This window comes from Vespa crabro, chromosome 10 (assembly GCF_910589235.1).
Source record: "Vespa crabro chromosome 10, iyVesCrab1.2, whole genome shotgun sequence".
Taxonomy (NCBI): Eukaryota; Metazoa; Arthropoda; class Insecta; order Hymenoptera; family Vespidae; genus Vespa; species Vespa crabro.
The window spans coordinates 1,905,448-1,917,947 of NC_060964.1; the positions used below are offsets into that span (position 1 = coordinate 1,905,448).

Below are 12,500 nucleotides of genomic sequence, written 5' to 3' on the forward strand. Positions count from 1 at the left end.
GTGCTCACTGATTCAAATCGGAACATTCCGTGTGACACTTTTGAATATCGATTAATGTCTCTCTCTCTCTCTCTCTCTCTCTCTCTCTCTCTCTCTCTCTCTCTCTCTTTCTCTTTCTCTTTCTCTTTCTCTTTCTCTTTCTCTTTGTGAGGTTCGATGAGCCAACGTACGGCATTTCAACGATTCGTTAAATTTCTCTCTTTCTCTCTCTCTCTCTTTCTCTCTCAGTCACTCACTCACTCACTACAATCGCTAAATAAATGATACGCCGGCGTTGCTTTTATACGAGCTAGCAAGCGAACGAGTTTGATCGATAAATTTCGTTTATTTTCACGTACGCACTCGTAGTTGCTGGTCTGGTGTATCGAATTAAATACTCGTCTGGACCGGTCGAATATCGGTACAACATCTGCGAGCAATTTCTGTTTGGCGAAATATACACATATATTTATTTATTTATTGGCGTACTCGCGTTTCCCATAACGTTGTATCATCCGTACGATGTTACGCGCGTGGCTCGATCATTGGCTATTAAAGAAAAAAAGAGAGAAAAAAAAAAGAAGAAAAAAAAAGAAAGGAAATGTAGTGGCTTGACACGCGCGCGAGCGCGCGCGCATGTGTGTGTATGTATGATACACAGCTCTCGCAAACGATAAATTTGATTTTGACGGTGATTAAGCGTAATTATTGTTTTATTACGACATGGCCGTCGTTCTATCGCATTTGGTACCGAAATCTTGCTAGGGCGGGGGGAAAAAAAAGAAAGAAAAAAGAAAATGAAAAATAAAAAGAAAAAAAAATAAATATAATAATTTTCCGCACTTCCGTGATACAAGCTAATAAAGTTGCACTCGCTAATTTTCTAGGACTCTTTCGAGAAAGAGAGAGAGAGAGAGAGAGAGCGAGAGAGAGAGAGAGAGAAAGAGAGAAAGATGTTTGTTGTAGGGTGGCCCGATTTCGAAGGGGTCGTTCGTCGGGTCACGAAACCACCTACGGCGAAGGAAATACGCTTTTAGACCTTTGGGGGCGTTTAGATTCTAATCTAATAAATACTTCCTTCGTAGGCCTTTCGAAGGGTGAAAACTCAATGAGTTAACGTTTCCTGGGTAAACCGACAGATCTTTTTTCGCCATCTTTTACTTTTTATTCTTATAAATATCTTTTGTTTTCGTTCTCAAATCAATTCTATCTTAGATCGTGGGTGAGGTTATGCTCTTTGACCTTGCGATGATTAGGAATTTATCTATATTTTTTCTTTTTTTTTCACTTCTTTTTTTTTCGTTTTTTACGAGTGCGAAATAAAAGTTATAATTCAACGTGCATAATATGATATAACATATACATTCTTCAAAGAGAATATTTGAGGGATATTAATTACTTATCAATTAACTTATCGATTTTAAACGTTATCACTTTTTCATAGTGAATTTCGTTAAATTGAATTCGTTATATTCAGTTTAGTTAGACGTATAAATTTTGTTCGTGCAAAATTGGAAGAAAAGTGAAAAGAAGAGGAAAAAATAGATGTTCGAAGGGGAGCGATAGAAAAGGAACGTTAAAAGCACCGTATAATGACAACACGAAGGTGAAGATTTATAGCCAATCGGCGAATTGCCGTGGCGATCGATCGATCGCCATTAGAACGATCGATGCACCGTGAGACATTACAAGGTTCAACCATTATGTTCGCTTTATTAGAAAGGTGTATCCGACGAGACGAGCTTCACTCTTAAATCATTCCGTGTTATTTTTCTTTATTTTTTCTTTCTTTTTTTTTTTTTTTTTTTTTTAATTTTATTGTGCTTCCTTTCGTCGAGTTTTCTCTTTTGGCCGCACCCACGATAGATATAATTCAAAGACTCCGAGTCTGTTTCTTCCCTTTCCCTATCTTTCTTTCTTTCTTTCTTTCTTTCTTTCCTTCTTTTTTTCATTTTTATTTTTATTTCTCAGATCTCCGACTGTCTCAAACAACACGACACTCTAAAGTCATGATTTTGCAACGAACTTAGCGTTGTATGTATGTATGTATATATGTATGTACATATATATATATATATATATATATATATATATATATATATATATATATATATATTTTGCCTGTCAGTAGTATATACTTATCGAATTATCGTTTACGTGTATACGTTGTAATTCTATGGAAATTTCTTTATATCTTGAATCCATTTACGAAGTAAGGATAAGTGCACCGGATACGCGTAACTTCGTAAGATTTCTTCATGGTCCCGTATAATTGAAGATAATATCTGTCGTTCATGAAATCGAACCTAGATCTATCTATCTACTCATTCGTATTTACTGTAGTAAATGATTAATGCGAAATAGAGAACGTATCTTTTTTTCTTTTCTTTTTTTTTTCTTTTTTTTTTCTTTTTTTTCTAATTATCATTAGACCGGGGGATATAGATTCAAAGAATAGTATCATTATCGGATTATATCGAAAAGTACGTTTGATCGAAATCATTTAAATGAATTTTAAATGATCGTGTAAAACGAAATTTTTAAGGTTTCTTGAAATTAGTCGAAACAATTTTCATTTTTATTTATCAATTAAAACGACGAAAGAAGAAAACAAACGAGCGAAGTACGTTTGCGTTAAAAATCATCCTCCTTCTCCTCCTCCTCCTCCTTCATCTCTTTTTCTTTCTCCACAGCGGTTTGCCCGGAAATTGCGTTTTTGTAATGTCTCCGTAAAGGGAAACCACACACAGCCTGGTACCACGTCAAAGTGAAAAAGAAAAGAGAGAAAAGCGAAAATGGAAAAAGCGGTGGTTCTCGGAGCCATGTTTCGACTCCGCATGAAACAATAAGCACTTTCGTTGTAAATAAGAGACAGTGAGCAAGCTCGATACGAAAACCGTGTAACTTTGGTCCTGCGGCAACCAATGAAAAGTACGAACGGATAGAGTGTGTACGAAGGGTTCAAAAGATGAGCGTTCTCCCTTTTAAATATATATATATACACACATATATATTTGTGTACATATATATATATATATATATACGTACGTCTGCGTATGTGTGTGTGTGTGTGTGCATATCTATGTGGTGATCACACGTCGCACGTCGTTGTTACTATAAAGTAGTCACGTGTCCCTCGCACATACATGAAAATCTTCAAACGTTCCCCTCTCTTTCTCTCTTTCTCTAACAAACTGATGCCTCCTGAATAGCCTCTATGGTGTTTCGAAAGAGAGATACTCTCACGATGGGGTAGAGCGTTGTACTAACCCGATATGGCGTGACGCGTTCCTGGTGATCGTAGTGATGCCGAAACGGCCGATGATGACGATGATAATGATGGTGGTGGTAATGGTGGTAGTAGTAATAGTTATGGTAATGGTGTGACCACCATCGTTCTCTGTCTCCCTCTCTCTCTCTCTCTCTCTCTCCCTCATTAACGGGTAACATCGATTCCATAGCACGCCTACCGACACTCTTTCTACCTGAGCTTCATCATAGTTTCTTCCTCACGCGTGGCAAAAACGGCACTCTACTCAATTAATCGTAGTCGACACCGTGGGATACACTTCCCACTACTTCTCTTTTTCTTTTATTTTTATTTTTATTTTTATTTTTTTCTTTCCTATACCTCTTTCCTTTTTTTTTTTCTTCTTAACGCGTATTTTTTTCTTTCTCTTTATTTCTTTCTTTCTCACTTTTCTTTATTTATCTTTTATTACGATAGCGATGTTAATTTGAATTTGATTAACTCGAATTCACGTCGCACGTATAATAGATCATTCGATTAAGCCTTGATTATATTTCTCATAATCTCGTAAGATTTATTTCAATGACAACAGAAAGACGAAGGATTCAATTCGTCGTTTTATTCGCTCCAGGTAGTGAAAAGGATAAAAGGAACGAGCTTTAGGTCTCGTGTGTTTCGAGCGTCGAACTAAAAATGACAATGACATTGACGAAAAGTTGTATGAGAGGGGAAAAAGAGAAAAAAAAAATAAGAAGAAAGAAAGAAGGAAAGAATAAAAAAAAAAAAAAATAAATCGTATGGGGACTCGATAGAAAGACCTGTTCTTTTTCTGTTCTTTTTTTTTTTCTTCCTTTTTTTGGGGGGAGATGGAGAGAAGGTTGGGGAACGAAGCGAAAATGAAACCTCTTTAGCGCATTCTATGGGATGGTGTCCTAGAGTCGATGTTTTCAATGCGTAGCACCTACACGTAACTCTGCTTAAAACGTCCCGTGAAACGTATACGTAAAAAAAAAAGAGAGAGAGAGAGAGAGAGAGAGAGAGAGAGAGAGAGAGAGAGAGAGAGAGAGAGAGAAAAGAGACACAGACGTGCCCGTGCAAACATCGAGAGGGTGAAACGGTGACATAAACACGAGCAGGATTTTTCTATGGCCGGTTCGAAAAAAAAAAAGAAAAAATAGAGAAAGCGAGGGAGGGAGAAAAAGACAGAGAGAGAGAGAGAGAGAAAGAGAGAAAAGGGAGTCGTAGTAGATAAGCATCTCGGCTCCTGGGCCACTCCGCTCGTTTATCACCTTTTTATCGTTGCGACGTGATTACCTGGCTGCACTCGACGTTAATTTACATTTCCCGACTTTCTGTCTGTCTCTCCTCTCTCTCTCTTTCTCTCTCTTTCTCTCTCTCTCTCTCTCTCTCTCTCTCTCTCTCTTTTTCTTTCTTTCCCTCTTGTTGTTATAGTCCGTTTGGTAAGTGAAATCGAAAGAGCTAGTCGTATATAATCTCGTTTTGTTTTATGATCTACGTGGAAAAACGCGTAGGGGTTGCAACTACTCACGTTAGTAATATATCTATCTCTATCTCTCTATTTCCTCTCGTTTTCTCCTTTCACTATTTACTTCGTATTTTCGTAAGCTATTAACTTCGCGTAGGACATTGACGATATCATGAATCAAGAGTTTTCTAGTCGTAATTAAAATTTTAACGCCTTAATGATTCTCTCTTTTGGTCTCGGTCGACTCCTATCCCGAAGCGAAACACACACACACACACACACACACACACACACACACACACACACACACACACACACACATATATATAACATTACAGAACTGTCGTTATCTATAGCTACCTATTAACGAGCGTTATGTCGTTTTATTCGACCGGTGTAACAGACTATTCGGAATTTAACTTTGTATTTTGCAAGTTAAAAAAAAAATCTCTTTTCTATCTCTTTCACTCTCTTTCAATCTCTCTCTCTCTCTCTCTCTCTCTCTCTCTCTCTTCTGTGTGTCTTTCTCTCCCTTTCTCTCTCTCTCTCTCTCTCTCTCTCTCTCTCTCTCTCTCTCTCTCTCTCTCTCTCTTTCTCTCTTTCAAGCAAACGGCAGCTGATTTACGATTCCATTAACGTGCGTTACGAGCATCGAATAGGGTAGACAAAATCAAATAGGATTATAAACGGATAAAAAGGTCAACGTTTTAGATCTTCTAACGAAACCAGCATACGCGTGCCCACCTAAGATATTGAGAGTCCTAAAGTCTAAGAGAAAATTGTCGTCACGACGGGATACAAAAGCCAGCCAACCAAGCCAACCAACCAATCGCATTATCCTCGAGTAGGCGCCTGTTTTAGGAAATCGTCAACGATTTCTCTCGATTTTTTCTCCTTCCTTGCCCCCTCCTTTTCTCATTCCCTTTCAATAGAAAGGGAAAGAGGAAGAGATAGAATGTTAGAGAAAGATTGTAGTTCGTTCTATCGCTGCCGTTTTTCGTTCCGTTCGACTGCTTGAAAAATGCACGGCTCGTCGCTCGTCCCTCTCGACGTTCTTGGCCGTTTCTCGGTCGACGTGAAAAATCGACGCGCGAGAATTCTGACGTCTTGCGATTTGTCAAGCCGTCTCTCTCTCTCTCTCTCTCTCTCTCTCTCTCTCTCTCTCTCTCTCTCTGTCTCTCTTTCTTTCTCTCTATATCTGTCTCTTTATCTCTATCTCTTTTTTTCTCATACATATAGATACGTACGTGTCCCACGTATTATATACACATATATATATACACTGAAATGTATGAAGGAAAGGGACAAGACAGTACGACTTTTGATTCCCTCTTTTTTTTATTTCTCTCTCTCTCTCTTTATCTTTTTTTTTGTCTCTCTGTAGCGACGTATCAATATCATCAACATACGTATAAAGACGAGAATTCATGAGAAGATAAAAGGGACGTCGTACGCTTATACATTTATACATATATACATACATACGCATGTACATACATACATGCATATATATGTACATACATGCATACACCGGGGAGTTTTGGGTTTCAAAATGATTGGGGTGAAATTGGGGTAAGCCGATACCGTCGTAGTACCCTTCGCCGTCGTTTTCTTCAACGGCGAATCCGAACTACGAGACGAGACTTCTCTACCGTCAATTTGGACGTTTCTCTTTCCACGGACATGTCAGCCGTAGAAGAAAAGAATTTAGAAATCGTACTTTCCGAAACTTATCAGAAGATATTCTCTTTCTATCATTCATTCTCTTCGAACGAATAAGATGAAGAAAATAGTATCGTAGGAAAATAAAATGATAACGTTTCTCTTGTCGTTGGTAGTCAGTATAACTGGGTTCGTGTTTCACCTGGGAACGAATCGATCGATCGATTCGAGCTCGTCAGACGAATCCCCTCTGCTTACCTTCTTTTAACCATACTCTTTCTCTCTCTTTCTATCCATCGAGAGAATTCTTCTTCCATTTCTCGATAAAATGAAGATGGACAGCGTCCACGTGTCGAAACGTCGTTGCCATCCAATTCCCAACTTCCAATTTGTTTCACCACTCGTTTTCGTTCTATAGATCGTTTGAAAAAGAATACAACGAGAGGAATTGTTAGACATAGTAGTAATAGTAGGTATCTATTCTATAAAGCGCATACACACACATACACACACACATATATATATATATATATATATATATATATATATATATATATATATATATTTAAACACGTATAAATGTATAACACATACATACATGCATACGTGGCACCCTCTAGTACGAAAACCCCTTTGATGCTTCGTTCCGCGGATTGACGAGCGTCAATTAGCCATACCCGAATCGTCTCGGTCAAGACAAGAGAAATCATGCTCAAAACACGTTCTCTGTGGTGAACTCGTCTCACGGTGCTTAGAATCGCACGAGCTTTAGCCTTCCTAGTGGTCAATGTCATCGTCATCGTGGCTGCTTATCGCGTTGTACTACGCCGATCATCGCAGATTCTCGTTGTCTTTGTGTGTTCACCGTGGTCGATCGACATTGTTCAAAGATAGAGATAGATGGATAGATAGAGAGAAAGAGAAAGAGAAAGAGAGAGAGAGAGAAAGGAGCTGTTGTTTGACCGGTCACCACCGTTTCAACCTTCCTCTATTCTGTGGGAATTGACCAGTGGTCAGTTAAGTTTGCCTCTTGATCCGACATTGACGAGCGTGTTAAACAAGAATATACGAATCTTTTCTAGTTTATCTTTTGTTCTCTTTCGATCTTGTTTCTTCTTTTCAATGAATCGTCGACACGTGATTCGACATTTATAGAAAATGTGGATTTTATGCTCGAAAAGACATATCTATATATGTGTATATATATATATATATATATATATATATATATATATATATATATATATATAAAATAACGGCTTATTCGGATTTTCTGAACGCAGATATATTTACGTGAAATTAATAGGAATGGAAAAATTGATTTGCAACATTTTATTATATTGTTACATGAATTATATATATATATATATATATATATATATATATATATATATATATATATATATAAGATAAAGAAAATGCGTAAATTCTATTTAAAAAAGAATCAATAATCTCTCCCTCGTTTTTCATTGTAAAGAATATATTTTCATTTAAAGAATACATTTTCATCTGAAGAATACATGATTTATATTATATTATTTCGTATTATGGATTAAGTTACGTTTACGTGAATAATGAAATTTTGTTTATAATTTATTGCCTTTAGGTATTCACGTAAATTACGAGAAAATCATTCGTATTACTTCAATATATTTTCACGAGGAGAGGGTTTGGAAAAAGTCGTCTGCTTCTGTTTTCCCCATAAACAAATGTTAGTTCGTTCGATAACTGAAGAGAGACATTCAATTCCATGTGAGATATCTGAATAGCAGGCAATTACGCATGATGTATGAAGGGTGAGCTAGCATATGTATATTTTTGTCATTTTCACCGGGGTCCGAATTTGAATGTCATCTTCTTCTCTCGGTTCTCTGACTCGCGTTCTCCTCATCCTTCTCAATTTATTCCAACACTAGTATGAGAAAGCGTTATGGGATGACAGGGTGATTTGCATTTCCCGTAAAAAGAGTAGGTATGTAGATATTGCAGATATACGTTTTAGTTTCGCAAGTCACAGTGTGTTTCAATCGTTGATAAATCGTTTCCTTACGATTTTTATCGAAACTTTTTCAAAGATCTTTCGACGATCTTCGAAATCTAAAATCTTTATCTGTTTTTATTTTTATTCTTATTTTTTTCTTTTTTTCTTTTGCATATAACTTCAGAAAAATTAGAAACGTGCTAGAAATGTACGTACGTATACATACATATATATATATATATATATATATATATATATATATATATATATATATATATATATATTGTATTCATCGGGACGAATCATTTTTCAAGGTCAATTTTATCGAAGCATTTCAAAGATCGAAGATATATAAAATTTCTAATTTTTCGATAACCAGTTTTTTTGTATTTTTTTATTTTTAGTATACTTATTTTAGTCAATATCGAAACTGGTACATATCTATTTGTGTGTGTGTGTGTGTGTGTGTGTGTGTGTGTGTGTGTGTGTGTGTGTTTGAAATACGGAAGAAACTAAACGTTTAATGCAGTCAGTCCAAGGGGCAAAGTCAGTAAAAGTGTGTACGCAAGCGATGACAGGCGTCTACACCGTATATGTAATATTTGCATGGGAAATTAAACGTCTGTTTGCCCAAGCTGGCGAATGTCCTCCGTTTGCGAGAAGAGATCGAATAGCTTCGTAGCCGTAGGCGGCACTCTAGGAACTCACGTATGGGAGTTAGATCTGATATATATATATATATATATATATATATATACACATATATATTCAGAGACGAATATAGGTACTACATATCATGAATTCTGGATCATCGTGTTATATACACTTACACAGAAGCAAACGACGGTCGGTTTATATCGCATTCTCTCTGATCTTCCTCCTTGCATTTGATGTTGGTATCTCTTTCGATCATCGTGTTTAGATTTTCAATCGATGCGTCATCATAAATATCACTTAACATCATTTCATTTTTAATATTTCAATAATAACGTCATTATTGATTATTTCAATAATTATATCATTTATGTATTCATATTCTTAAATATGTTAAAAATGAATAGTTATTTCGTTCGTATATTTTATTTCATTCCATATGAATATATCCGATAAATCTAATTATTCGAAGGAAATGTTACGTTGATAGAAAATTAGATTTTCATCGGTACGAAGAAGTAGATTCCGTCTTTGTGTCGTTCATTGGATATCTTTTTTCCTTTTCTTTTTCTTTTTCTTTTTCCTTCATATATCCAGATATTATAAATTTTAGATAAAAGGGGGATACGATGATACACATGAGGTTACTCTGTCGCTAAGGCAATGTCGGAGATTCCATTGAAAAATCGTCCTTTGATCTCTTAAAGTCAGACCCTATTGAACGAGACTGAGTTTCCTTGAGATTAACTTAGGGGATTACAATTATGCTTATTAGGAAGAATGTCTCTTTCTCTCTCTCTCTCTCTCTCTCTCTCTCTCTCTTTCTCTTTCTCGTTTTTTCTCTTTTTCTTTCTTTCTCTGGATGTATGATAAAATATTGAATTTCGAATTATCTACGAAGATTCAATTACGAACAGCGATGAGAAACGTTCTTTCAAGCTGAGTGGCAAAGAACAAAAATGCCTTTGAATAAACGTAATAATAGAAACGTTAGAATAACTAGAATGAAATCTTTAGAGAAACAGTGTATGCAAAGCGTTAGAAATGCAAACAAAATTTATATGCAATTTGCATGCGGCTCTTTGTCCACTCATTTTTTTTTTTTTTTTTTTTTTTTTTTTTTTAGCGATACAAGTTTCTATGCTGCATAGACAGACAGAGAGAGAGAGAAAGAGAGAAAAATAAGAGAGGGTTGGTAAAAGCGTCACGACAATCCGGACATCGGCATTACGAACTAGTCGTCTACTATTTACCCTCGTAGTTAAGGCTACCCCATAAAGATTCAGATAGCCGAGGAAAAGGCACACCCTATGGATATAAAGCAACGTTTTGTAGCCAGGCTTAAAAGGGCTCCGGTGGTTCAACGCTAACTGTGCTACGACAGGTTGGATGAAAAAGTTCTTCTACCGGTTTTTAACCCCTCTCCGTAACCATCCTTTCTCCTTTCAACATCGTCGTAGCTAAGAAATGAGGGTTAGCCTGTTACTCCTTAAAAAGTCTCTCGCAATATTCTTCCCCGTCTAGCTACCTACTACCACCATTCTTCGTTCTTTACTTATCTTTACTAATCGATTTAAACCGATTTGAATTCTTCCCAAAGAAGTTCTTTCATTCTTTCTTGTTTTTCTTTTCTTCTTTTTCTTCTCTCTCTCTCTCTTTCTTTTTTCTTTCTCTTTCTCTTTTAAAAAAGGGTTGAAAGTTCTCTAACGATGGAAAACGTCAGGTGTGGTCTAACAAGCTTCCTGGTACGTGTATTTTACTATTTCCGTAAATGGTATCCCATAAAAAGGAAAAAAAAAACGTAAAAGAAAAAAATTACAGATAGAGATCAATTTGGGGTTGGCAAAATAACTGTTACATGTTCATTATCTATGTTATATATTGTGTATATATTAGGTTGGAAACTATGAAACAGGCGTTTTTGTTTAGTGTTTTATTTCCATTCAAAGCCCGTTTTATAATTTCCAATCTAATAGAAGTAGAGAGAGAGAGAGAGAGAGAGAGAGAGAGAGAGAGAGAGAGAGAGAGAGAGAGAGAGAGAGAGAGAGAGAGAGAGAGAGAGAGAGAGAGAGAGTGAGGGGGGAGGGGCAGGTAAGATTTTCACGATAGAGATTATCATCAGAGAAGGTTAAGTATCAAAAGGTATTCTTTTTTAAAAATTAACATTAACAAGAAAATTACGATGACAGAGATAAAGTTTTCAATTTACCAATAGAATATGTATTCTATTAAAATATTCTTAAAATTGGTATCGTGTAAATTTGAAAAAGAAAGAGATACGATGAACTTATTCCATTGAAATTGATGAAGAAGGTCTTGAAAATTGTATTCAAAATTGTATTCAGTGGTGATTATTTGTGCGAATGGGAAAAAAGAGAGAGAGAGAGAGAGAATGAGAAAGAGAAAGGTTTTAAGGATGTATACGAATGTGAGCGCGACAGGTTGTCGTCAACGTGCGAGAACGCGTTGCAGAAGGGCTGTGGAAGGTTTCAACCCTTTCGTTGGCCAGCAAACCAACACCACCAATACCAATTCGTGTCTGACATTCTGTGGATGTTGGAATTTCCGCGACAGCATTTTTAATCACGCGAGCATTTTAGCGGCACGGTTTCCTCCACGCTTTAATATAGGAGCAATGCGGTTATGCATAGTGATGAGAGAGAGTATACGAACGAGAGAGAAAGAGAGAAAGAGAAAGAGAGAGAGAGAGAGAGAGAGAGAGAGATAAAGTTGAAGTGGTAGTAAGCGTGAAATGCTCTGGCTAAAAACTCCATCTGTAGGCAAATTGCTTAATTACTTACGATATTGCGGGGGCGGCCTCGTCGGCCAGAAATACGATGTAGGATCAGACAGAGAGAAAGAGATGAAGGGAAAATAGAGAGAGAGAGAGAGAGAGAGAGAGAGAGAGAGAGAGAGAGAGAGAGAAGGGAGAAAGGACTGACTAACTGACTGGTCCTTCATAGTTTCGGCAAAACCGATTTTAATCTCCGTGAATTCCAGTCTCGTTAAAGGAGAAATTCAATTGCGCCAAGTGCGATTGATTAAGTTCAGGAAACGATTCGATGGACTGCTCTGAAAATTGAAAAGAAGAATCTCAACGACGACGACGACTCGTTCGGAATCTGTGAGATTCTTCTTGCCTCTCGAGCTCTAAAAGGTTGGAAAGAGAAAGAAAGGAAGAAAGAAAGAAAGAGGATGAGAGAGAGAGAGAGAAAGAAAGAGAGAGAGAGAGAGAGAGAGAGAGAGAGAGAGAGAGAGAAGATTGCACGTTTTTCTCGTTAAATGGAGAAAGAATTACGCGAGCACTGGTGGAAAAAATGAATTAAAGCCCTACGTTGTAAAGATGAGAAACAAAAGCTTCTTTTCTCTCTTTCTCTCTCTCTCTCTTTTTTCCTCTTTCTCACTTTCTCTCTCTCCCTCTCTCTCTCTCCCTCTCTCTCTCCCCCTCTCTCTCTCCCTCTCTCTCTCTCTCTCTCTTTTTCTCTTGG

The 12,500-nt window shown here is 36.8% G+C and overlaps 2 long non-coding RNA genes across 4 annotated transcripts in view; both read left to right on the plus strand.

The window, feature by feature from the left end:
• Positions 1 to 12,500, plus strand: part of LOC124427214 — a 209,671-nt gene that overhangs the window by 91,468 nt on the left and 105,703 nt on the right. The gene's annotated exons all lie outside the window — the stretch shown is intronic.
• The window catches only part of LOC124427216, a 28,885-nt gene continuing 26,559 nt past the window's right edge, over positions 10,175 to 12,500 (plus strand). For both annotated transcript variants that reach the window (XR_006942919.1, XR_006942920.1), the window contains exon 1: positions 10,175 to 10,396. This is a non-coding gene — a long non-coding RNA (uncharacterized LOC124427216). The remainder of the gene's footprint in view (positions 10,397 to 12,500) is intronic.